At 38.9% G+C, this 27,004-nt stretch overlaps 1 protein-coding gene across 4 annotated transcripts in view; it reads right to left on the bottom strand.

Annotated features, from left to right (window-relative positions):
• Positions 1-16,378, bottom strand: part of WDR7 (WD repeat domain 7) — a 374,749-nt gene extending 358,371 nt beyond the window's left edge. For 3 of the 4 annotated variants that reach the window (XM_057504212.1, XM_036918525.2, XM_036918526.2), the window contains exon 1: positions 16,172-16,378. The gene's annotated coding sequence lies outside the window, so the exon portion shown is untranslated. The remainder of the gene's footprint in view (positions 1-16,171) is intronic. The other variant, XM_036918527.2, reaches the window with a different exon arrangement.
• Positions 16,379-27,004: the final 10,626 nt, after the last annotated feature.

The following is a 27,004-nucleotide window of genomic DNA, read 5'->3' as shown; positions in this document are numbered from 1 at the left end:
AAGAGCATTCCCTAACAAGCCTCAGCACTCACGGCCTGCTCACCAAGAAACCCAAATGGTCAAAGCAAGTGCTGAAGCTCTTTTTGGTACAAGAAGGTTCATTACATTGCTCTTTCAATTTTTATATATTTGAAAATTTCTCTAATTTTTAAAGAGCACAGGGGAAGAACTTAAATGTCCATCAGTCAGGGATTAGTTAAAAAAATTATGATAGAGTCGTACAATGGAACACTGAAGTATAATGAAATAATCTCCAAAAAATAAAGTGAGAGAAAAAGGTGCAGTACAGTGCAGAAAACACACCCCCATTTGGGGTTTTAAAAGGGGGATATGTATGTATGTACATACATTTATACATACATACATACCCACCACACAACACTTAGAATCATTCTGAAATGGAATTTGCTTGATAATGATTAAATCCCTACCTCTCACCCCCAAAAACCAGTAATGACAACTACCTCTACAGAAGGTGAGTAAAAGAAGAGACTGGACTGAATGGAAATCCTTATTCTCAGGATAAATCCTTTGGTCTTAGGGTTTTCCCCACACCTTTGGGCACTTCACTGTATTCCAAAGTATAATTTAATAAATATAGGGATAAATAAAATGGCCCTGATTCACCAGGATCTTTTGTTTTGAAGATGCACATATGCACACATGGAGCTTTCAAAAAACACCTAACAAGAATTTATCTTTAGCCTACAATCCTTTCAAATGCCAGCTCCACTGTGAGTGGAGCCGCCTATAATCTTTTCAAATGCTAACTCCACTCTGCTGTCAGTACCGTGTCCCAAACCTCATGATCTAATTTTGCAAACGTTTTCACTACATTTTGTCTGTACCAGTGCACAACATTTACCATTGTGTGTGTAGTTATTTGTTAGGAATTCAACCATTCCACTAAAACCTGTGTTCTCTGAGGGTTAAACCAGATCATCTAATGTAAGCCACCACCTTTGTTATTTAATTATTATCAAGCAAACTGCATTCCACTGAGATCTGAGGTGGCTTGCCAGCACCTAGGAAAATTACTGACTTTGACTAGTAGTCAATATGCATTTACTGAATAGAGAATAACAGTAACTAGTACTTATTAAGCTCTCACTGAGTGCCAATTCTGAGAAAGAAATAACTCCTCTTTTTGCTAAATCTACATCCGCCTGGACTCTGAAGGATCTTACTCTCTTAATCACCTTCACTCTGCCATTTTAATCTCTTTCTATTAAATTAACCTTTGTCCTTCAAACATGTTCACATTTTAATCTTGTCCAAACACCTTCACTTTTTTCTGGTCTTTGCATGGAAATCTAGTAATCTCTTCTTCTCTGTCTCCCTAGGTCATTCTAATTACAACCAGAAACCTGTTGACTTTAACTGGCTGTTTTCATTTCCTTAGGACAAAGGACCTCATGTAATAATCTGCTTTCTATCCTTGAACGGACTTAATCTAAGGACACTCAAGATCTCCCTCTACATGAAGAGGTCAACAATATCTCTGATACAATACTCCGGGACAGAACTCTCCAGTATTGCAGAAAGAAGCAATGGCTTCGGAGAGAAGGGAGGAAAGAGAGGATGCTCTAACAGTGATGAACTTTAGATACCTATTCTTTCCAAATCCAGCCATCTTACTCAGTCCTTAGTCTTATATAACTGCTAGCTTGACATGGCTGATCATTTGCTAATCCTCAACCCTCTCTCTTTGATTTCTGGTACCATGTACTCTCCCAATTATCTTCTTCCTATTTTTTCAGCTTTCTTCGTCCTACATACATGAAGGCCTACAAAGTCCTAAGAAAAATTCAAGAGATGAGGGAGGATTTTACATCCTGTTTTTCATTAGATTTGGAATTTTTAAAAATTTGATCTTTCAATTAAAAGCTGAAGTTGAAATTTACTTTCCCTTGTGACTCTCCTCAAATTTTTATTATGAAAAATTTCAAATGTATAAAAAGATTTTAAAAACTCTCTAATATAAAGATCACTCAACAACTATCCTGTCATTCTCAATATATGTGTGTAAGTATATATGTGTGTGTATGTATATACAGAGCTTAAAAATAAGGATATTCTTCTTCATAAACACAGTACCATTATCATTAACACCATAATAATTCTCCAATAGCATCTATAATCCAGTCCATATTCAAATTACTTCAGTTATCTAAAAAATGTCTTTTTTAAAAAACATTCATGTTTTCTGCACTGCATTTGGTTGTTATGTCTCCTTAGTCTTAAATTCAAGAAGTCCCACCTCCATTTTTTCATAAGAAAAAAAAATTGCTTGTAGAATGTTCCATAAGATTTGTCTTTTTTTTATTATTATGTCATGTACCTTGTTCCTCTATCTCCTGTTTTTCCTGTTAACTGAAAGTTGGATCTAAAGGCATCATTAAGTTCAAGTGAAACATTTTTGGCAATAGTATTTCATTGGTGATGTCATACACATCATACTGTATCACCACAGGAGGTATGTAACATCGTACTGTCCTATACCATTTGACTGAGGTAGTGACTACCAGATACAACTACTTTTTTCCCCGTTGAAACTCAATAAGCTGTGGAGTGATACTCTGGTAAGACCATCCTGTTCTACAATATCCCATGTGATTTCTAAAAGCTATGAAATAGTTAAGATTATATGTGAAAAATCTAGTATCACTGCCAATTTCTCTACATTGCTTTGCTAACTCTCAAATGCAAAAAAATTAAGATGTATTTCTATGCCAGGAACACAGGTATTTTCACGAGAGAGTCACTATCATCTCAGTCTATGCAGTTCCTGTGCCCCAGGCATGACCCCTGAGACTTGCAAACAAAAACAAATTCAACTTCTCTCCCAGCAGAGTAGGCACTCATGAACAAGAGCATGCCCGCACTACTCTACTGCTGGGGAATATGAGGAGGAGGGACTACATACTACCAGCCAAATACACTTGCCACAGCTGACATGAAAGGATGAAAGGAGAACAAAGAAGAAATGTTTATGCAAATTCTCAGAGAACATTCCATCATTTGTCAAAAGAATGTGTGCAAGTGAAATTCCCAGTATGGTGTCGTGAAGGAAGTGATCACTAAGGTTATATATTTTCTTTGTGCTTGTGCTTTTGCTATCCATTTATTGAAGATTTGGGGAATGCTGGACCAGACCAGGAAGACTGTTCATTATAATGCAGTGAGATAGCTAGGTCATGAAATGAAGAAATCTCTGAGCTGCTGACTGAGAACAAAGGGTTTCTGGAATTAAAGAGCTGTGAGGGACACAACCTACTGAACACTAAGCTTGTCACTAAATTTCCAAGATTATGCTTTCTTATTTGAGTGGCAAGAAATCTACTCCCAATGAACTTGACACCTGCAGACTGCTTTGCTAAAGGCAGTTCCAGAATTCTATTTCAAAAGGACATGTGGAATTAGCAGATGGAAACAGAATACTACACTTACTTATTATCACTAAAACAGCCCTGAGCACATGAGAGTCAGGTTTTGAAGAACTGTAGAGCTATTTGGTCAAAAATAAATCACAACTTTAAAAATGATTTATAGATTTTGAAGCATATGAATCATTTCTTAAATTTTTACAGCTGCAATTAGGATGTCTGAACTCATACTTACACTCTTCCATCAACTCAGTCATAAGAGATACTGGTTAAATAAAAGCAAACTATGCCCGCTAAGCGCCTACATTTTAGGGAAGACAGATCCCATTTGTTAGAACCAACTTAAACTTTATCCCCCCACCCACCTCTAATCTCACCTACATCCCCAGTTGTTATAGTAGGTAGATAGCCAGACATGAGCCGGGAGGTGGTTAGGGACTTCGGCTGGTATCTACATTCAGTTAGATGCTTGTTTATATTCTAAACATTCGATGTAAACTGTTCTCTCCAGCGATGTGGGGAATGAGGGTATAGATAATAGACCTGCCAAAACTGATTCCAACATGGAGGAGAAGTGACACTGACTTCACCTCAAAATACATTATAGGCTCTTTAAGCATACTAAAAACCACACCCCCTGGTGCCATGACAGTTCCAAGGCGAACCATCTAAGGACAAAGAGAGGGTGTCACCCTATTTCCCAGAAATGCCCTCCCTATTCTGAGAAAACACCACCTGTCCTAGTCTATCACACACTTAAATTCCAGCTATAAGACCACCCAACCCAAACCCCACCGAGAGGCTCCCCTCTGGAGCACACCCACACTCCCTCCTTCAGTGTGTACTTTTGCCTTATTAAACTACTCTTTGCTTATAGCTGCTTGACCTGCTCATGAACTCTTTCTTCAACAGAGTCAAGAACCCTCTCCTGGGTTGACATCTCATCTAGCGTGCAGGGGGGCCTCCTCATTGGATTTCCTGACAACACAATTACTCCTACTTCCTTCCCTCTAGTTGCCATCAAAACCACGTTGAACACTGAACGTGGTTTCTCACTGTTCATAAATTAAACTACCCAGAAAAAGAAAATGAAATTATTTCCCAGACTAGAAGGTGAAGTGTCACAATCATGTGGGGATCAGTAAGATGTGGTAGCTTAATGTGAAGACTTGAGAGCCACACTGACTAAGGACAATTGCAACTCCCCATTTAGTAGCTGTAAACAGCGAGGAAATACATAATCTCCTTCTAAGATTGTCCTCATTTGTAACGTTAGCCTCCTCCTTATATTTAAACTATAGAAAAGTGTCCTGTCATAAAACTGCTCTTGACAAGATCACCAATGACTTGTGCTAACCAATGTCAAGTCCTAATCCCATCTTTCTTGACCTATAGCAGCATTTGGCACCGTTTATGCTTCCTCTTCCTTAAAATACTTTTGCATTTGGCCTTCAGGTCTTCACACTCTCCTGCTACCTCTCTGGCTTTAGTATCCCATTTTTCCTTATTTTTGACCTTTAAATGTTGGCATACCCAGAGCTAAGTCCTTACATTTCTCTTCTCTGCCAACACTCCCTCCCTCTCTCAGTGATCTCTCCAAGCCTCACAGCTTTAAGTAACATTTAGGCGTTGACAATTCCCCAGCTTACTGCCTGGGGCTGCCTTCTACTCTAGCATCCTACTCAAAAGCTCCATCTGGACAGCTAATAAGCTTCTCAAACTTGACACATTCAAAATAGAGTCCCTGGTCTTCTCCAAACCTGTTCCCACCCCCACCCAGTCTTCCCCATCTCAGTTAATGGCCACCTAAGCTTAGAGCTCAACAGACCAAAATCCTGGAATCATCTCTGATTCTTCTCTTACATTTCACACCACACTGCATCAGAAAACACTACTGGCTATACCTTCAAACTGTATTCCGACCACAAAGACTTCTCCACACCTTCACTACAACCACCCTGTTCACCAGCAACTCCAACCATGTACAGGACAATGGCCTCCCAACTGGTCTCCTGGTTTCCACCCCTGCCCCGACCCTTACAGCCACAGTACAGCATGCAGAGTGATACTATTTTTTAAAAAGTAATCATCCATGTCACACATCTACTCCAAATCTTCCCATGGCTACCTCTCTCACTCTGAGTAAAAGTCAAACTCTACACAACTGCCTATACTACATGAGATAGGCTGTTGTTCTCTCCATGGCTTACTCTTCTTTACCCACTCTGATTCTTGGTCTTACCTCAGAACAATGTCTCCTAGAATTAATGGCACATTCACTTTAGTCAGGTATCTATTAAAAGGTCATCTCAGTACTGGCTTAAAGATGGTGGCATGAAAGGTGAGACAGAACCCTCCTCCCAAAATCACATATAATATGAAAATATAGCAAATACAACTAATTCTGAAAGAGCAACAAGAAAGAAGGATATGAAAGACTGCCTACATCTGAGAAAAGATCAGACCTCTCAGAAAAGGGTAAAGTACCAAACCCACAATCTGGCAGAACCCAAACCCTTCCCCCACCCCAGCTCACCAGGAGGAAGAGAAAAAGATCCAAGAGGGAGTGAAGCCTAGGACTGCTGAATACCCAGCCCTGGAGATCTGCTCTGGGAGCACAAACCTATATTACATGGTGCTCTGGAGATTCATGGGGTTGGAAAGCTAAGACAGGGAGAATACTTGGAGAGACTAAGATTCCAGCCGCTTGTGGAGAACAGATACCCACAACCGCCACTCTAGAACAAAAGAAAGGTGGGCACTCTGAGAGACTTCCCAAAAGTGAGACGGCTCCTAATTGGGCAAGGATTGCACAGAGCTTGCTTCTCAGGAGAAAGGACAGGTGGACAAAATTGTCTGGGTGCACTGAGCCCAGCAGGTTGGGAACTTTCAGGAGCTTCAGATGCTTCATCCCCCTGGCTGGTGATGCAGCTCCAAAGACCCCAACATGATATGCACCCACTGCTCCTTCCTCACAAACCTTCCTCACAAACCTGCTGCCCCCGTCATTGCACCAGGGCAGCCAGAGGGCAGCCCCACCTACGGCAGCTACAAGGGTGTAACACAGAGGCTCCTCCTTGCGCACTTGGTTCATGGGCCCTGGCAGTGGAGGCAGGCACTGCAGCCAGGAAACAGGAAATGGCTCTTTCCTCCTGGCAAGCACCAGCACCACTAGCCTGTGACCCCCATCATTGCTCCAGGAGCTGAGTAGCTCCAGACAGTAGAGCTTCTGGGCACTAGAGGGCACCACCTACACCAAATTATTATTACAAACGTGAAACGTCAAAAAAACCTGGTACAAACCCAAATCCCACAAGCACCAGAAAGAGGATTAAGTGAAACTGAACTCATCAATCTTCCTGAAAAAGATTTCAAAATAAAAATCATAAACATGCTCATGGAGCTACAGAAAAATATACAGGACCCCAGGGAAGAATTCAAGAAAGATATATAAATTTTGAAAAATACAGTATCTGAAAAAAAAAATACAATGGAAGGATTTAAAAGTATATCAGATGAAGAAGAGGAGATGGTAAATGGAGTAAAAATTAGAGAACAGGAATACAAAGAAGCTGAGGCATAGAGAGAAAAAAGGATCTCTAGGAAGGAACGAGTATTAAGAGAACTGTGTCACCAATCAAAACAGAACAATATTTGCATTATAGGGGTACCAGAAGAAGAAGAGAGCAAAAAGGATGGAAAGTATCTTTGAGAAGGAAATTGCTGAAAACTTCTTCAAGTTAGAGAAGGAGACAGTCTCCCAGGCAATGGAGGTGCACAGATCTCTGAACACAAAGGGATCTAAGGAAGACAACACCAAGAAATACAATAACTAAAATGGCAAATATCAAGGGTAGGGAAAGAGTATTAAAAGCAGCACACCACTCACTCCAAAGGACCGATCAACCAGACAGAAAGTAAGTATGGACACAGAGGCACGGAACAACACATTAGAACAGACGGACATAACAGACATCTACAGAACACTTCACACAAAAGCAGCAGGATAACACATTCTTCTTAAGTGAAAATGAAACATTTTCAAGAATAGATCATATACTAGGCAACAAAAAGAGCTGCAGTAAATTCAGAAGGATTGAAATTGTAACATCCAGCTTCTCAGACCACAAAGGTTTGAAACTAGAAATAAATTATGCAAAGAAAACAAAAAAGCCCACAAACACATGGCAGCTTAACAACATGCTCCTAAATAATCAATGGATCAATGACCAAATAAAAACAGAGATCAAGAAATATATGGAGATGAATGTAAACAATAACTAAACACGACAAAATCTGTGGGATGCAGTGAAGGCTGTGCTAAGAGGGAAGTATACTGCAACACAGGCTTACCTCAGGAAAGAAGAACAATCCCATATGAACAGTATAAACTCACAATTAATGAAACTAGAAAAAGAAGAACAAATGAGGCCCAAAGTCAGTACAAGGAGGGACATAATAAAGATCAGAGCAGAAATAAATAAAATTGAGAAGAATAAAACAATAGAAAGAATCAATGAAAGCAGGAGCTGGTTCTTCAAGAAAATTAACAAACAGATAAACCCCTAGTCAGACTTATCAAGAAAAAAAAAGAGTCTACACACATAAACAGAGTCAGAAATGAGAAAGGAAAAATCACTACAGACACCACAGAAATACAAAGAATTATTAGAGAACATTATGAAAAATTATACGCTAACGAAGTGGATATCCTAGAAGAAATGGACAACTTTCTAGAAAAATACAACCTTCCAAGGCTGACCCAGGAAGAGGCAGAAAATTTGAACAGACTAATTACCAGCTATAAAATTCAAACGGTAATAAAAAAAACTACCTAAGAACAAAACTCCTGGACCACATGGCTTTGCCATGGAATTTTACCAAACATTTTGTGAAGACATTATAACCATTCTCCTTGAAGTTTTCCAAAAAGTAGAAGAGGAGGGAATATTTCCAAACTCATTCTATGAGGCCAGCATCACTCTAATACCAAAACTAGTCAAGGACACCTCAAAAAAAAGAAAATTACATACCAATATCCCTGATGAACACAGATGCAAAAATACTCAACAAAATATTAGCAAACCGAATTCAAAAATACATCAAGAGGATCATACACCATGATCAAGTAGGATTTATTCCAGCATTGCAAGGATGATACAATATTCAAAAATCCATCAACATCATCCACCACATCAACAAAAAGAAGGACAAAAATAATATGGTCATCTCCATAGATGCTGAAAAAGCATTTGACAGAATTCAACATTCATTCATGATAAAAACTCTCAACAAAATGGGTATAGAGGGCGAGTACCTCAATATAATAAAGGCCATATATGATAAACCCACAGCCAACATCATACTTAACAGTGAGAAGCTGAAAGCTTTTCCTTTAAGGTCGGGAACAAGACAAGGATGCCCACTCTCCCCACTTTTATTCAACGTAGTACTGGAGGTCCTAGCCACGGCAATCAGACAACACAAAGAAATAAAAGGCATCCAGATTGGTAAGGAAGAAGTTAAACTGTCACTGTATGCAGATGACATGATATTGTACATTAAAACCCCTAAAGAATCCACCCCAAAACTACTATAACTAATAACAGAATTCAGCAAAGTTGCAGGATACATAATCAATACACAGAAATATGTTTCATTCCTACATGCTAATGATGAGCTAGCTGGAAGCAAAATCAGGAAAACAATTCCATTCATAATTGCATCAAAAAGAATAAAATACCTAGGTATAAACCTACCCAAGGAGGTGGAAGACCTATATACCCTGAAAACTACAAGACACTCATGAGAGAAATAAAGGAAAACATCAATAAATGGAAATACATCCCATGCTCATGGACAGGAAGAATTAATATTATCAAAATGGCCACCTGCCTAAAGCAATCTACAGATTCGATGCAATCCCTATCAAAATACCAACAGCATTCTTCAATGAACTAGAACAAACAGTTCTAAAATTCATATGGAACCACAAAAGACCCCGAATAGCCAAAGCAATCCTGAGAAGGAAGAATAAAGCTGGGAGGACTATGCTCCCCGACTTTAAGCTCTACTACAAAGCCACAGTAATCAAGACAATTTGGTACTGGCACAAGAACAGACCCATAGATAAATGGATCAGAATAGAGAGTCCAAATATAAGCCCAAGTATATATGGTCAATTAATATATGATAAATGAGGCATGGATTTACAATGGGGAAATGACAGCCTCTTCAACAGCTGGTGTTGTCAAAACTGGACAGTTACATGCAAGAGAATGAAATTCAATTATTGTCTAACTCCATACACAAAAGTAAACTCGAAATGGGTCAAAGACCTGAATGTAAGTCATGAAACCATAAAACTCTTAGAAGAAAACATAGGCAAAAATTTCTTGAATATAAACATGAGCAACTTCTCCCTGAACACATCTCTTCAGGCAAGGAAAACAAAAGCAAAAATAAACAAATGGGATTACATCAAATTAAAAAGCTTCTGTACAGCAAAGAACACCATCAGTAGAACAAAAAGGCATCCTACAGCATGGAAGACTATATTTGTAAATGACATATTCGAAATTGGGTTAACATCCAAAATATATAAAAGAACTCACACGCCTCAAAACCCAAAAAGCAAATACCCGATTAAAAAATGGTTGGAGGATATGAACAGAGACTTCTTCAAAGAAGAAATTCAGATGACCAACAGGCACATGAAAATATGTTCCACATCGCTAATTATCAGGGAAATATAAATTAAAACCACAATGAGATATTACTTCACACCAGTTAGGATGGCCAATATTCACAAGACAAGGAACAACAAATGCTGGCAAGAATGCAGAGAAAGGGGAACCCTCCTATACTGTTGGTGGAAATGTAAATTAGTTCAACAATTGTGGAAAGCAATATGGAGGTTCCTCAAAAAACTAAAAATACAAATACCATTTGACCCAGGAATTCCACTTCTAGGAATTCACCCAAAGAAAGCAAGATCACAGATTCAAAAAGACAAATGCACCCCTATGTTTATTGCAGCACTATTTACAATAGCCAAGATATGGAAGCAACCTAAGTCCATCAGTAGATGAATGGGTAAAGAACAGGTGGTACATATACATAATGGAATATTATTTAGCCATAAGAAGAAAACAAATCCTACCATTTGCAACAGCATGGATGGACCTAGAGGGTATAATGCTCAGTGAAATAATCAAGACAGAGAAAGACAAGTACCAAATGATTTTCCTCATTTGTGAAATATATCAACAAAACCAAAGTGAAGGAACAAAAGAGCAGGAGATTCACAGACTCCAAGAAGGGACTAACGGTTTACAAAGGGGACAGGTGGGATATTATGATTGGCACACATGGTGTGGGGGGTTGTCACGGGGAAGTCAGGGTAACATAGATAAGACAAGGAGTGACTCTGCAGCATCTTACTATGCTGATGGACAGTGACTGCAATGGGGTGTTGGGGGGACTTGATAATATGTGTGAATGTAGTAACTACAATGTTGATCATATGAAACCTCCATAAGAGTGTATATCAATGCTACGTTAATTTTTTTAAAAAAGACCTCTCCTGACCACCATAAATTGCAAAATCCACCAACGAACAGTATTTAAGTTTTTCCAGACCATTTACAATCATTTAACATACCAATGTTTTACTATTTATTTCTTGTCTGTCTCTCCCACTAACTCCACAAAAGTGATGTTGTGTTCTATAGTGTTATTCACAGTGCCTACAATTTCTGCCACATAGAACCCAAATACTTGCTGAATAAACTAACAAAATAATGAATGAAGTATGTTTGCCTTGGTTTAAAAAAAAGGCTGCATCAGGAACCCATATCTAGGCTTCCCCATATGAATATAAATAAACTTTGTTGTTTTTGTCCTGTTAAAGAAAAAAAAAAGCTGCCTCTATCAACGAATTAAAATATATTTTGATTTTACATGCTTTGGATTTCATGGGCTTATCAATTAATTTTTCTATAACAATGTCAACAATTAATACAAGTCTCAAATCAAATCCCTATCAACATGCTAGATGTTTTTCCCCAGCTGCAGGTTGTACCTATATTCCAGCCTCTTTTATTGTGACATATACACAGCAAGACATATCTTAGGAGCTATGCAGCAAATTAGCTGACATAGTTTATTTTAATCGCTACTATACTCAGTAAGGTCTGTTAATGAATCACAAAACTGTCCCTTAAACAAAGTAAAGCAATATTTTATTAGTCTGAACTTTTCATTCCCACTAATGGTGGTTTTATTGTGTGTTTATATTTTAAATGTTTAGAAAAAAGAAGAGCCCTTAAGGATGACAGCCAAATAAACAACTTGATGTGAGAACAAAAGGTAACTGGCACACTCTATCAGTCTGTTATCGCTGACATGTATAAACTACCAACAGTCAGAGAAAAATATGTATGTGCAAAACACTAGTGAAATATCTGCAGTTAGCTTGAAGGGCCATAAATAATCATTGCTAAGCTGAATGGGAGACAGTGGTTAAAAAGTCATGTATTTCCGGTAATTTTCTACTCTAAAAGAGTCTACAGAATAACCCTTAGCCCTTCAAAAATGTTCTCCACCCTGAACTGACCAGTGCCCTAACATTTTATTGTCCCATCATTTTATGGCTCCCTCTAACCTAAGCAATCACTTTCATTAAATATCACCAATACATTTTGGAAAAGATGGCCTAATTTTATTTCAAATATTTGCTATTTTTATTAATATAGTAGAGACATTCCTTAATAGAAAAAAATGATAATTCCACTTGGACAAGGACTTCCCAAATGCAGTCATGGAATAGGACTTTTCTTTCCAATAAAATCCTTTGTGATCTTATCAGCAAAGTAGCTTTAAGTAAGATACAGATCAAAGCAAATGAACCACACACAGTTCAAATTTAAGTTAACATCACTATCATAGTATCTGTACCTATCCTCTTTTTGCTGACAGGATTTCACTGAGCCACACATAAAGTCTCAGTTTGTTCTTCCTACAATCAATGGCATCATATACATATAATATGAACTCTTTATAAAGTGCAACAATGAAATGGACAAAATGGAAACAGAATCTACAATCCTCACTATCCCCATACTCTAATCATGGAGTTTATCTGTGCCAACAAACAAAACAAAATGTCACAGAGAAATATGATAGAGAAACCAGCAATAAAGGCACTACCTAATTCCAGCTCAACTCTACAAGTACTAAAATTATTTCAAGATTTGTATTTTTTTTTATCTCTGTCCTATAGAACACACACACACACACACACACAAAAGGGAGAATCAATATATGAAAATCTGTGACATTTCCTTCTATTAGCTATAGTCTACTATGAATAAAAAATTCACAATATTTTTTAAACTACAAAAAAAATTATTTCTGCTCAATCATAAATGAAAGACCATCCAATGCTCTTGGACAAGATAACCTAAAATTATAATGATGTCAATGCTCCCCAAAATAAATCTATAGATTCCATGCATCCTCAGTCAAAATTCTAGCTGCCTTGTTTTTAGAAACTCTAGCTCTAAAGTACTGAGAAAAGAATAAAAATCCACAAATAGCTAAGCCAACTTTGAAAATGGGCTAAGAATGGAGAATCTGCCCTATCAGATATTTAACATCATTAGACATTTGAGAAATGCAAATCGAGACCAAATGATATATCTCTACACATCTATTAAAACAGCTAAATAAAAATATAGTGACAATACCAAATGCTGGCAAGGATGCAAAGAAACTAAGTCTCTCATAAATTGCTGATGGAAATGTAAAACGGCACAGCCACTCTGGAAAACAGTTTGGCAGTTTCTTCAAAAACTAAACGTAACACTTAACCATACCGCCCATCAATCACAGTCTTAGGCATTAATCCCAGAAAATGTGAAATTTATATCCACACAAAACACTGTACAAGAATGTTCACAGCAGCTTTATTTTTAACAGCCAAAAACTGGAAACATCCCCAGTGTCCAGGTGAGTGGTTAGACATATTGTGGTATATATATATATATATATATATCCTCATGGAATATGACTCAAATTATGCAACAATTTTGATGATCTCAATCTCAAAGTGTCACATGCTGTGTAATCCCATTTACATATCACTCTTGTAATGATAAAATTATCAAAATGTAAAATTGATTAGTAACCAGAGGTAGGGATAGTAGGGGGATGGGTGTGACTAGAAAGGTGTCGCACAAAGGACATCTTTGTTGTGATGGAATAATTCTGTTTCTTGACTGCAGTGGTAGTACAGGTAGATACCTGTAACACAGGTAATAAAATAGCACAGAAGGATATACACATATTGTGTCAATGTCAATTTCTTGCTTTTGCTACTATTGTACTATAGTTGTATAAAAGGTAACTACTGAGAGAAATTGGGTGAAGTTATATAAGATGTAACCATTGGGGGAAACTAGACCTCTTTGTACTATTTTTTTGCAAATTCCTGTGAATCTATAATTATATCAAAATAAATTTAAAAATAAATTAGAAGAATTAATCATGTAGGGAAAAATAATACAAAGCCATAGTATTAAAACAGCATGGTATTAGATTATGTACAAACAAATAACCAAACCAACAGAAGACAGGGTTCAGTTTACTTATAATATACAAGTGTGACTCCATTTATCTAAGGGAAAAGGAGAGAATGACACTAGGAAAACTGGCCCAATATATGGAAAATAAACTGAATCTGTATCTTCAGACATATAAAAAGACAGACTCTGGATGTATTAAATACCTACAAATTTAAAGGAAAACTATGAAGTTAGTTGTATATAAATCAGATTAACTTTGTGACTCCGAATCGGAGAAAGACTTCTTAAAACCCCAAAATACAAACCATAAGGCAAGTTTTAAAAAATTTGATTACATCAAAAAGATTTCTGTTCAGTGAAGGACATCATGAAAAATGTTACAAATGATGGAATAGGAACAAATATATTTGTAATATTTAAAGGACTGGTATCTGGGATACACAGGAACATCTGTAACCCATACAGAGAATACACATTACAGACGTTAGAACGGCTGCCTATGGATTGATGGGCAAGGCAATGGAGTGGGAAATGGAAAAAAAAGAATGGAGAAAAATCAAAACAACACAAAGCAGGAGACACACAGTGAACAGCCCAATGATGATCCTTGAATTGAGAAAGATTAACTCAATCCTCTGCACCTCAAGTTCAAAACAAACTTGAAGGACTCACCTAACACTACTAAAACCACACGTCATTACCCTCGACAAAGGCACAAAAACCAGATCACAAAGGAAAAACCAGCTCACTACATTTAAAGTTTTCAATACTAAGCCTGTTATACAGATAAATCACCCCACTTCCTTTGCTTCAAAACAGAACTTATATCCAAGATAAAAATAAAAGGAAATTGTAAGATACAAGACTCACTACCTCAATATTTAAGTTCCCACAGTGATACTCAAATAAGGCAAAATCCGGTCCTTTCAATTTATCTAATTATCAAGATATTTTAAAATTTATCTACAGGTGACAATAAAAAAAAGTAAAAAGCATACTCTAGCTTTGCTGTTAAGCAGGGTTCTGTAGCTTTTTAAAAACACAGACATTTAAACAAATTTCTCTACTACAATCACTAATTGAAATTAACAAGGCATTTATTATCTATATTGTTCCATTTTCCCAATTTGAAATAACTGGAAAGTCTGTTACTTTGGATGAAATCATGGTAGTTTTCGATTCTTCATAACAAGGGCATTTCAACACATTATTTTCATGCTTAAGCTGCCCTCCACCTTCATACTATCATAAGTTGCTTACAAGGCAAGAAAATTTGTGTGTGTGTGTAACAAAAGTTTAAAAACTCAAAAACTCAATTTTTCTCATACAGCAGGTGATTCTTGCCATCTTGTCATTAAGTCCTAAGCAATAAACATCAAAAAGTTACCGCTTGCCACTTTTGGCTCGTGGCAAATGTTACAGTGAAAGCAAGCTGAAGCTTTTCTACTGAATCCTAAAATCCGCAGCATCAACAAAAGCAAAGCTGCCTGAGACGCAACTGTAGCTGCCATAGTTTCTTAAGGACCAGCAAATTCTGCCTAGTTAGACCTGAGAAATTGGCATAGCAAGTGAATCAAAACATAAAAGAAAAGACAATTTTTGAGTCGGTGACAGGGTGGTGCTGACTCCAAACATACGCTTCAATAATAGGTGAGCGGTATAGCAGGTGTCCTCTTAAACCAATTCCTAGGGCAAAGGGATGAGAAGTGGCATGAGGTGTCATCTCTGATGAAACTCTCAACCGGCGACTCGGTACCTTAGGCAAGGGTAAACTAAAGAGGTGCACCAACAGATAAGGAGAGACTATGTGTACCCCCAAATCGTGCACATGACCCGAAAGCACTGTCAGTAACCATCCACCCAGCATCACTAACCACCGCACCCCCTTTAAATTGCCACTGAAGCAGAGGCTGTCCCATCTTAACACCAAAGCCAGTGTCACCAGAAGCAAATGTCACTCATCAGGGGAGGACTCCCCAAAGAACCCTGGCAGGACCCACATTCCATGCAAAGGCGCCTGGCGGTGGGCCCGAACCCGCAGGCGCGGAGCACAGCATTGCTTTGAGCAGCAGCGCCCTGACAGCTGGCGCCACCTTGTGCTGGGGCAGCCTGTGACCCCTGACCCTCGGCCCCTGATCTCCAGCTGCGAACACCTCGTGCGCTGGGGTTTCCCCAGGGTAACCTCGGAAGCCCCCTTACCTGTCACAGCTTCATCTGCCGTGATGTTGTCTGTCCCACCACCCGCGGACGCCGCGGCGAAGAGCCCAAAGCAAGAATGTACGGGGAGGATGGGGTGGGCAGATCCGAGAGGGAAAACCTTTGGGACCACAACCCCTGGCCAGCCGCCTCCTCCCACGTAGAAGGCAAGCTGTCGCTGTCGCTGCCGCCGCCGTCGCCGCCGCTGCAGTAAATCAGCTGACACCAGCCTCAACTGCCGTGACTTTCGCTGCAACTGTCGCAAAAACGAGGGGGAAGGAAACTCATCATTTCCATACAGGCCTGGCCTAGACGGGCGCCGAAAGAGAGAACCACGTCACCATGGAGACCGGACGGAGGCGTAGGCGCAACTGCGGATAAGGAGTGCACGGCAGCCATCTTCGTTAAGGGAAGTCTGGTCTAGGCTCTTTTCTCGCCTCTACTACCCAGCTGGGAGGACCAAAACGGAAGGAAGATGAAATGGCAAGTGTTAGGAGTTCCCTGTGATCAGGATGTTGCAAGGTTCCTCTTCTGCGCCCGCGACTCCTGGCACCTAGAAAGTGTTAGATCTGGAATTTGGTTATTTTCCCTCTGACCCCGAATTTAACTACGACACAGAGCGCCAGAAGAGGAACTCTGCTACTCGACTAGAAGTCTGACCTTGTGCAACATTCCTGTGGAGGAGAGAGAAGGAACGTACACTCCCCGGGTGGGTGGCAAGGAGCGGTGGGGCGCGAGGTCAATATTCACAGAGACATGTGTTCTGATCTCGGTTCTTCCACTACACAGTTGGTGTCGTCTGTGACATCTTCTCTTCTCCTCAGTGTCCCCATCTACAAAATAGGCATAATAACCTCATGGATGTCTAGGAGATAAAACGAGCTCAATAAATGTTAATTACTGTTTATGCTAGCCTATCTTCCTTCCAAATATTTGTTGAGTGAATGAATAAAGGATAGCCAAGGGTTAAAACTGGTGCAATGCTGGTAGCCAATAGTCGGTTCTGTAAAAGAGAAAAGATATTCATTCTATGGCTTTGTTTTTCCTCTATCATCTCACTAATGGGTTTATAGGACAAGTAAGAATTATGCAGTCCACAAAAGTTACTGTGCAAAATGAATCACCTTGAGAAGCTTGTTAAAATGAAGTTTCTGATTCAGTAGGTCTGAAGTGGGTTTCTGAGATTCTCCATTTCTAACAAACTCCTAGGAAATGCCCATTGCTGCTGGTCCTTGGACCACACTATGAGTAGCAAAATCCTATAGAACAGGCCTATAAAGTAGGGGATTAGAGAACTAGAACAGGGCAGAAACAAGTGCAGGTCATCACTTCCTTGCTAATTTGCCAAAAGAGAGCTAAGTATTGGTTTGGTCAAAAGGCTTCCTGTTAACAATTTATTATTCCTGCTAATGGCAAACTTTTCCCTCCCCTTCTTTCCAGTTTAGACACTCTCCTCCCAGCAACACATTACAAACCCATCAGTGTTCCAGGAGGCATACCCTATTTTCCTTCACCAGGTCATTTAGCATCTTTGGGTCTCAGGTGCTGTTCCTTACATGCTATTTCTGTTTATTTGTAGGGACCGGTTCTGCTGCCACCATAAAGAGAAAAACAAAATCATAATGTTAACCAGGAAAGTCAACAGAACACTAGAAAATCAAGAATTCTAAAATTGTCCTGTACTGCAAATTGGAATTCTATGATTTTCTACTTTCGACTGCCTTGTGATCACATGGGGGAGAGGGGAAGAGCAGGGACATGATGGTAAATAAAATAAAATAATTCCTCAGCCAGTTGGGTTCAGTACTCACTCCATCTGTTGTGATAATGAATACATTTAAACCATTAAGTTCATAATCCCCTTTACAATTTATAAGAACTTTTTGGAAATACGAGAAGCATAGAATGGTTACCACAGGATAATCTTAGGCTACATCAAAGCTTGCTCAGCTTGTCAAGAAAATCAAGATATCTTTCCTACATCAAGTTAATTACTCAACAAATATTAATCGAAAACTTACTATGTTTCAAATACATTGCTAGGAATACAATGAGAAGCTTTCAGACTATTAACAATCTCTAGCAAGTTAAAAAATTGACTGCCAAAGTCCATATATATGTGTGTAATCTCTTGAGTTATAGGACTAAAATAAATATTCAAATATTAATGAATAAATTATGGTTCAGAAAAATTCACACATTTATATATACACACACATATAAATATATGTGTGTGTTTTACATGCATAACCTTCCTGAAAGTTTGGATTTTTACCTTCACTAAGCTGATCCTGAGTATATTTATTTGAATAAATTATTTATTTATTCCTCTCATGTAGAAATTATAAAATCTTAGGAGATTTATATAGTCAGAAAATTCAGCTCAACATATATTAATTGAACCATAACTGAAAGTGCAGATGAGAAAGTAAGAATTTGGCAAGTTCAGTTTCTATAGAAGAAGGCAGGCTCTGTTTTCCACCAAGACTCACAAAATAGGGAATGCCTTAAACATTGCAAAGTGCTTGGACGCTGGGCAGCCAAAAAGAATAACAAATGTCCACCAAGATATATGACTAAAATAGAGTGCAACATGAGAAACACACAAAAAGGGGTAGTGGAGAAAAGAGGTGAATTACTGTTAGGTTGGGCTGAGGAGGATAATCACATTAGGTTTATGGAGGTCTAGAAAAATGGGTAGGATTTAGAATAGGAAGAACTGAAAAGAAAAACAACTCTCGCTGGTTCGGAAATGTAAAACATGGGCATAGACAAAAAACAGAAAGTTAAGTTGGGGGAAGGTACAGGAAACATGGAGTAGATGTAATGGGAAACTATTATTACAACTTAGCTATTTCTACTCTTTAGGGAACTCTGTCAACAGGCAATCTTTGCCCTGGAGCTCCCTCCTAGGTTGATACAGTCTTTCAGATTGGACCTAGACCCAGTAATAAACAATAACACGGGAAAAGAGAGTAAGGTCAGATAATGAGAGACCTTGAATGCCCTTAAAAGCTTTTTGGACTGTATTCCAAAGGCAATGAAAAGCCATTGAAGACTTTTAACCAAAACATAGAGTGGTGTTTTTCTTAATAATGTATTTTTTTTGTTACTGTATCACAAATTACCACAAATTTAGTGGCTTCAAACAATACACGTTTACTGCCTCACAGTTTCCCTTGGAAAGGGGTTCAGGCACAGTTTAACTAGGTCTTCTGCTCATGATCCCACAGGGATTCTAGACTCATTTGGCTCATTCATTTCCTTGTGGGTATATGACTAAGGGCCCTGGCCCTCAGGTCCTACAAGCCAGTCACAGTTCTTTGCCACCTGGTCCTTACCAAAGGCCCTCCCAGGACATGGTAGCTTACTTCTTCAAAGACAGCAAAGAGAATCTCTCTACTGAGCACAAGAATGATGGCATCACAGATATGGATATAATGATATAGATACAGCTGAAGCTATAGATATTAACCTAATCAAGATAGTGACCATCACCTTTGCCATATTGGTTAGGAGCAAATCACAGGTTTCACCTACACTCAGAGAAAGAAGATAACAGAGTGTGACTCACTGGGCAGTCACTGTCAGATGTGTCAGCCACATATGCTAATCTGGCAGCAATGCATCATGTTAATCAGGCAGGAAAGACCAGCAAGGAGATGAGTGAGAAGTTGTCATTGTTATCATTTTAATCAAACCTGTGTAGTTGTCACAAGAACAGAATCACAAATGGAACCCATTGGGTATGGGTTAGAAATTTCAACATGCTATAGGTATTAAATGCTACTAGCATTAACAATATTTAAATATCACTCTATCTTTAGAATTTAGTAACTGCCCTATAGCAACATACCAGTACTTCTTAGACTTCCTAAGTTCCAAGTTAGTTCTCCAAAAGGCAGGGAGATTTGTTCTTTGGTTTCACGTGTTTCAAAAAGAGATTACTACGCTGCCCAGTGGTCTGACAGTGACCTCATTATTACTGTCATTTTCCAACTGTTTCATGTGCACTGTTATTTTTTTCTTCATCTAGATTATAAATCTGTGGTTTGGTTTTCCCCATGGGGTCTAGTACATTGCAAATTCTGTTCCTTCCTTTCTGGACCCATTCCCCTTAAAGTCATATCATGGTTGGGGGCTTCACATTAGTACTGAGAGTCCTCAGTTACACAGAGTTACACAGAATAGTTTAATAAGTGTTCTTTGCACAGTTTTGCATGATTAAAACACTTTAGGAGCTTCCCTCTGCATTTTCTCACATGACATGAAAGTCAACTAGTGAGACTTCTCTTTTTTTCCTATCTCATGACTTCCACTAAATCAAACTATTTCTTTCCAAGTAACAGAGTGTCTTTTTCTGGAAATATTTCTATTTGCTCCATACTCATACCTCCTAGGAAGGAGTAAAGGTGATAACTTTGGGGATACTCCAGCTTCTCACAAATGAGGGTTTGGGGGCAGTTCAGCAAGCTATCAAGATCAGCAAGGGGAAATCAGGATAATAAAGGAACAAGTGATAAGCACCACTTGCAACACTGTCACCAACTGCAGCAACAGGGGCTATAGTTTGTCCTACTAACCTCCCTCTTCTTCTTCCTATCAGGGTGACAGGAATGACCACCAGAGCCCAGAAGGGTTGCCCCCCAAACTTGTGTGAAGATGACATCCCATGTGTGCTACAAATACTGCAAAAGATACAAAGATTCACTGCCCAGATTCCCCTTCTAGAAAAAAACAAAAACAAAAATACTTCCCAGTTCCCTTTCCAGCTGAGGCTCTCTATTCTTGGGGCAGCCCCTGGCGATACCTGAGCAAGGTGAAGTTAACCAAGAGCCCCTGCTTCTTGACGAGACCCCCAGTCAGTGACTAGCAAGGTTTTCCCTTCTTTTCACTGAACCACCTTCTTCTCCCTCCCTACCCTTCTTCTGCTACTTTTTTGTACATTTGAATTTTTTTCAGAAATAAAGAGTAAACAAGGTTTTTATAAAAGAGAGACAGATACATCAACTAATGCAATGACATACCTAAGTTCGGTATTGATTCAAATAAGTTATTAAAAAAAATAGAAAAATGGGTAATTTTAGCATTGAGTAGATATCTGATAATATTAAGGAAGTTCTGTTAACATTTCAGGTGTGATAATGGTATTTTGGCTATGATTTTTAAAGGAATCCTATCTTTAGATACACAGGTTGAACAATTTATGGATTAAATTACATGATGCCTAGCATGCTCCACAATAATATTAAATGAAGGGGAAAGTGGCTACAAGAACTTTACTTCCATTTTCATGAAATAGTACTTTCTTTTACTAGTCCTAAATGTAATTTGTCAAGGTGGAAAGCATCATTTATTCAACACACTCAGGGGTGTTGGGCACCATGCTGAGCTGGGCATGCAGATAATGCAAAGACCCACTTCTGGGGTCAAGTCGTTCACAGCTTGGAGGGAGACAGATACATAGCATAGCACAGTGTGAGAAGTGATGTGCTTTGTACTTTCTACCAGTTGCCGTGGATCTGATCCTTCTACTTCCCTTCTGATTCTGCTATCCTGAATTTTGGTGGGAAATATCAGTGAGAAATATTTTAACATTGTCTAAACAACCACTTGGCTATTGGATAGAAGCCACTAACACACATTTTATTTTTATTGAATGCCTTCAGTGGTTGGGCCTCAGATGTACTCAGAGTATCCAGATAATGCTACTATTCAAGAATGGACCACCTGATGAGGATGTGTATGCTTGTTATTTGGGGTGTGTGTGTGTGTGTGTGTGTGTGTGCGCGCGCTTGCTTGCTTGAGGGCATGCCTGAGAGGGCTTGGAATACAGTGAAAGCCTCTGTTAAGAGTTTTATCATGTCTTTCCTATCTGTACATTCTAGCCAATCTCTACTACATTACCACAAGCAAAAAAGAACTCTCTTTACAACTGGTTAAGTGAATACATAGTTATGTGTGGTTATGGGTAGTTTTTCAGTTCCAAAGTTAATTCCAACCCCTAACACACTCTTTAAAAAATTTTAAATATGGATTTTTATTTCAGAGGCTGAGGTGTTGGAAGTATTTGTCTAAATATCTGGCCTTCTTAATAGAAACTCTAGGCAGTTTAATGACTTCTGATCCTCAGACATAAATTTCAGAAGAAAACTCTATTTTACATTTCTAAGAAACACCCAAAACTGCTTCGTAGAATTGTCCTCAAGGTTCTTCATTAAGTTCCAGGAGGAGGAAATTTATGACAGTGAGAGATCACTCTCCGACTTCCTAGGGAACTCTCCTTCCAATATACTTCCTAGTACCCAAATCTAAGGAATAAAGTGTTGGTGGGATGAATGGTCCACGTGGTGACCATTTAAAGAAGCCATTTGACAGCATAGGGGAAAATCACACCCCTTTGTCTGAAAAGATATTGTGCCACCTAGGGACAACTATGGAAAGTGGTATTCAATATTCAAACTAAATAGGTTACAGCTAGAAAGAGTTTGGAAATAGGAAGCAGGATTTCCTATTTAATATTTATATTACATAAATTACATATTTTGCCCTCAAAAGCTTAAGAATAAGGCAAATCTTATCAACTGAAATTATTTTATAAATAACTTACCCAGTTGATAAGCAGAGTTAAACTGGTATCACAGATGTTTTCTACTTCTTCAGGAATAAGGTGACAATAAGCTATTAAGCAGCAATTATTTGTATACAGAATTTGAGATAGGTGTAATTTTGATAAGTTAATGGGAGTACTTTTTATGGTTATGCAATTCATCAATTCAATATTCTTGGGCTTCTGCAAATACAAATTCAGTTACTTAAAATGGTTTATCTCAGAGGAATTTATGAGTATTTTTTTGGTAGAATAAATGTTCTTTCTTCATGACATTCTTTCAAAAAAAGTATTTTTACCCCTTTTTACATGAGAAATGAATTTAAAGAAAAAGTAACACCAGAGGTTGTATGGCTACTGCATACTTCCTCCCCAACAAACACTCAGATACATAAGAAACTGAAAAACTGAACCTGTCTTTTCTATCATAAGAATACTTTGAAATGATTAGAATCAAATTTTAAAAGTTTGACTCAGAAATAGTGGCTAGTGGAGCAAAATACTAAACTTATAAGCTAAAACTAAAAATCTCCTAATGAGAACAAAAGGAAAAATCTTTATGACAATGGCTTTGGCAATCACACCAATATTTCTTGTACACCTGATTCTGTGGACTGAGATTTATACTTCCTAGCCATTCATTCATTCAGCCAATACACATTTTGTGCCTCCTATGTGCAAAGGACTATGGAAGCAGTAAAACCATGTATGATGTATCTCTAACATATCTATTTGTAAACTCAGGAAAGTGAACCCATGGAACCTGCAAGTCATGATAGAAAGCCTTCCTCTAGTGACTGGCTGAATTTGATAATATTGAGTGAGTCTGAAGTAAATTACATTCTTGATGAGTTAAGAGGAAAGTCAGGAGTCATTTCAGCAAAATGAAAAGTTTACGCATTTCCTTCCTATGTTTATCCAGAACTGAGTATTAGAACATATTCCTTCATAAAGCATTCTCTGCTCACTGAAGCTGCAGACTGTCTTTCCTTTATTGAGCCCCCATTATATATTATCTATATTTCTGCTATGGCACTTACCACATTTTAACTCATATTATTAGCTTTTGTATAAGTGTCTTTTCTCCCTTTTGATGTTCCCTGGAAAAAAGGTGTTTCAAAGCATTATCACAGTTCCTTGTACATATTAAGTGCATAGTAAATGTTACATAATAGAAAACAAGTTATTGAATAATGTTCCTCAGAATATGGACCCTTTGCATCAGCTACCCTGCGTGGTTGTTAAAACTCAGATTCCTGGGCTATGTTCCAGCTTTATTGAGTCAGAATCTCTGGTTGTGAAAATGGGAACCCACATTTTTAATGAACTTACTATAGTCTGAGAACTATGAATTTCAGGGTATCATAGAGTACAGTGTGAGATGGCAAATAGGTTTCACTTTGAGTGCTGACTCTGGTAGTGGGTGCTGTGGAGTGAAATCCCAAGGCTGAGCCTAGATAGACTCTGGGAAACCATGGCAATCAGTGTGCCACCACGTGTGGGATGGAGCAGGGGGAGTTTTTTGTAGTGTATTTGGCATTTTCTGAGTATGTTAAACTCAGGATGGAGAGAGTGTACCATCCTCTTAAGAATAATCGTAAGCCATCCTTGCAGAGGTCTTAGGGTCTGTAAGGTTTTTTTCTTCTAAAATGTACATGTAAATTCCAGGAAATGGGGTTTCAGAGAGGCATATAAAAATTTAGAGGAAAAATGATAACATCTTTTGGGACAAATTCCATGCACCTGAAGCTTATTTAACTTAATGTGCTCTACAGTCAGGTCTGCACCAGCATCAGTAGGCTAGGGATTCTCAGTATGCTGGGGCTGCCAATAACCAGGAGTGATTCCTACTCGCAGACCTGAAGGGACAAGGGAAGACAGTGGTCATCTGAACTCAAAAAGGGTAACAGTATGAAAAGCCTCCTGACAGGAGCTATGGCCTTTGGTAAAGACACAATCAACCTGCAGCAAAACAACAGGATGGGAGCTGAGAGATTTAATAGCTGGATCTCACTCTCTTTTACCCTTCCATCTCCAACAAGAAGCTTCAACAGGGATCCTATTGATCCAGTACTTGTAAGTCAGCTTCCTGGAGCTAAGAGTAGGTGAGAAAGGTTGAAAGCAGATGTGGAAGGACACAAGGAAGAAAAAATGCACCTGTTCAGATTTGACTTTTACAAATCTGATGCCTTGTTTTATCTTGCCTTTCAGGAATCTCTTTTTAAGATCTTGCTAAATCCTCTCTCCCCACATAATATTTACTTCAGTTGCGGAGTTGACACTCTGTTTCTCAGGTAAAACTGGGAGGACCACTGGGAATAATTATAATCCATTGATTGTATTGTGTGCCCCCAAAACTCATAGTTTGCAGCCCTAGCCTCTTATATGACTATATTTGGAGATGGGGGCTTTAAAGAGGTAATTAAAGGGTAGAGCCATAACCAAGAGGTCTGGTGTCTTTATATGAAGAGACAGCAGGAGTGTATGTGCTTGGATGTGTGCACATGTGCACAGAGGAAAGGACATATGAGAAGCCAGTGAGAAAGCAGCTATCTACAACCCAAAGAGAGAGGCCTAATGAGAAACCAACCCTGCTTGGCATCTTGATCTTGGACTTCCAGCCTCCAGAACCGTGAGAAATGAACTTCTGTTGTTAAGCCCCCCAGTTTGTGGTATTTGTTATGGCAGCCCAAGCTGGCTAATATATCATGTTTGTAAATATCCTTTATTGAGCACCTTAATGTCTAGTTCTTTATGTATACTGGCAACTATTACTTCTAACACTCACAATCCTAGGAATTAAGTAGTATTAACACAATTCTCACAGACAACAAAGGTGAGCTTCAGAGAGGTTCCAGACTCATTCTTCCTACTTACTGTACACCTCACCGGTTGTCCTACAGTCATCTTAACTCAGTAAACACGAGATTGAAATATTTGCATCATCATAGACTCCTTCTTCTGCCAGCTCACTAAATTGGTCCAATTGGTTACTAAACCTGTGGTTTCTATCTTTTCATTGTTCCTCAAATATATCCTCTTCATTTGCACTATAAGGGCTCCCATAACTCAGTTCCTGATTACCACAGGAGATGGGGTTTCAGTGGGCTAGGGATTCTCAGTAACCTCCTAAACTAGTCTTACTCTCTTCCATCCTCCTCACTGCTACCTCAAGGCTTTCTCTAAAGAAACTTCTAATCACAAAATTGCCCTAAGGATGTTCCATTGCCATGATGTTAAAATACAAATTCCTAAGGTAGTTAGGATCTGATCTCTAACTTCCTCTTTATCATCCCACCTAGCCTAATATTTAAAAGAACATGCTGCCTTAATTTGAATGCTGGCTTGACTTTATACTAGGTGTGTTGACTTGGGAAAATTAGCCTATCCATGAAATAATAATAGGACCTACTTCACAGGGTTGTTGTGAAGATTATATGTGCTTTATATTTATATAAAGAGCTTGTATCTTGTCTGGCACATAATTTATTAAACATGAGCTGTTATCACCCCTCTCAACCAAGCATTCGCCCTTAAGTTTCCTCTGTCTGTAAAACCTCTGGCATCTCCACCATCTAGCTGTCCCATTCTTTTCTTTCAAGATTCAGTTCAGAGTTCACATCTTCTAGGAAGTTTTCCCAGCCCCATTCTCCTATCTCATTCGTCTCCACTATTTCCTTTGCAAACGTTTTTGCTCCTTCATTGCTTACACCTATCACTAGACTGTGAGTTCCTAAAGCAGGGACGCTGCTTTTATTTTTCAGGCACAACTTACAGACAGGTGCATACTTTCTGGATGACTACACGGAGAGCGCCCACGTGTAATGAATCCGTAATTAAATGTTCCTAAAGTATATATTTTGTCTAGAGTGGCGATTTGCTCCGAATATGAGACAAGACTATCCTCAAAGTGCTCCCTGGGTTGGGGTGGGGGCTTAAAACCTTAGGCAGTAGCCAAGAACTCCGGAGAAAAGAGGGTCCCTCTTGCCTTTCCCACCCCTGAAAACTCCTTGGTTAAAGTCTCGGATCTTGCAACCGCGGACGAATATAAGAGCTTGGGACTGGCGCTCTGTGATAGCGTGTGATCGCTACTCTTCTGCGCCTGCGCCGCCGCAGCCGGCGTGCAGTTCCTCAGTAGAGGATAAGACCACGGGTCCCGTCTCAGGATCGGTCGGTGGAGCCAAAACGGGCGATGCGGAAATGACATCAAGGGACGCGAGCGCCGG

This window comes from Manis pentadactyla, chromosome 6 (genome assembly GCF_030020395.1).
Source record: "Manis pentadactyla isolate mManPen7 chromosome 6, mManPen7.hap1, whole genome shotgun sequence".
Lineage (NCBI taxonomy): Eukaryota > Metazoa > Chordata > Mammalia > Pholidota > Manidae > Manis > Manis pentadactyla.
Note: the sequence above shows the minus strand (reverse complement) of the source record. Positions and strands in the feature narration are given on the sequence as shown.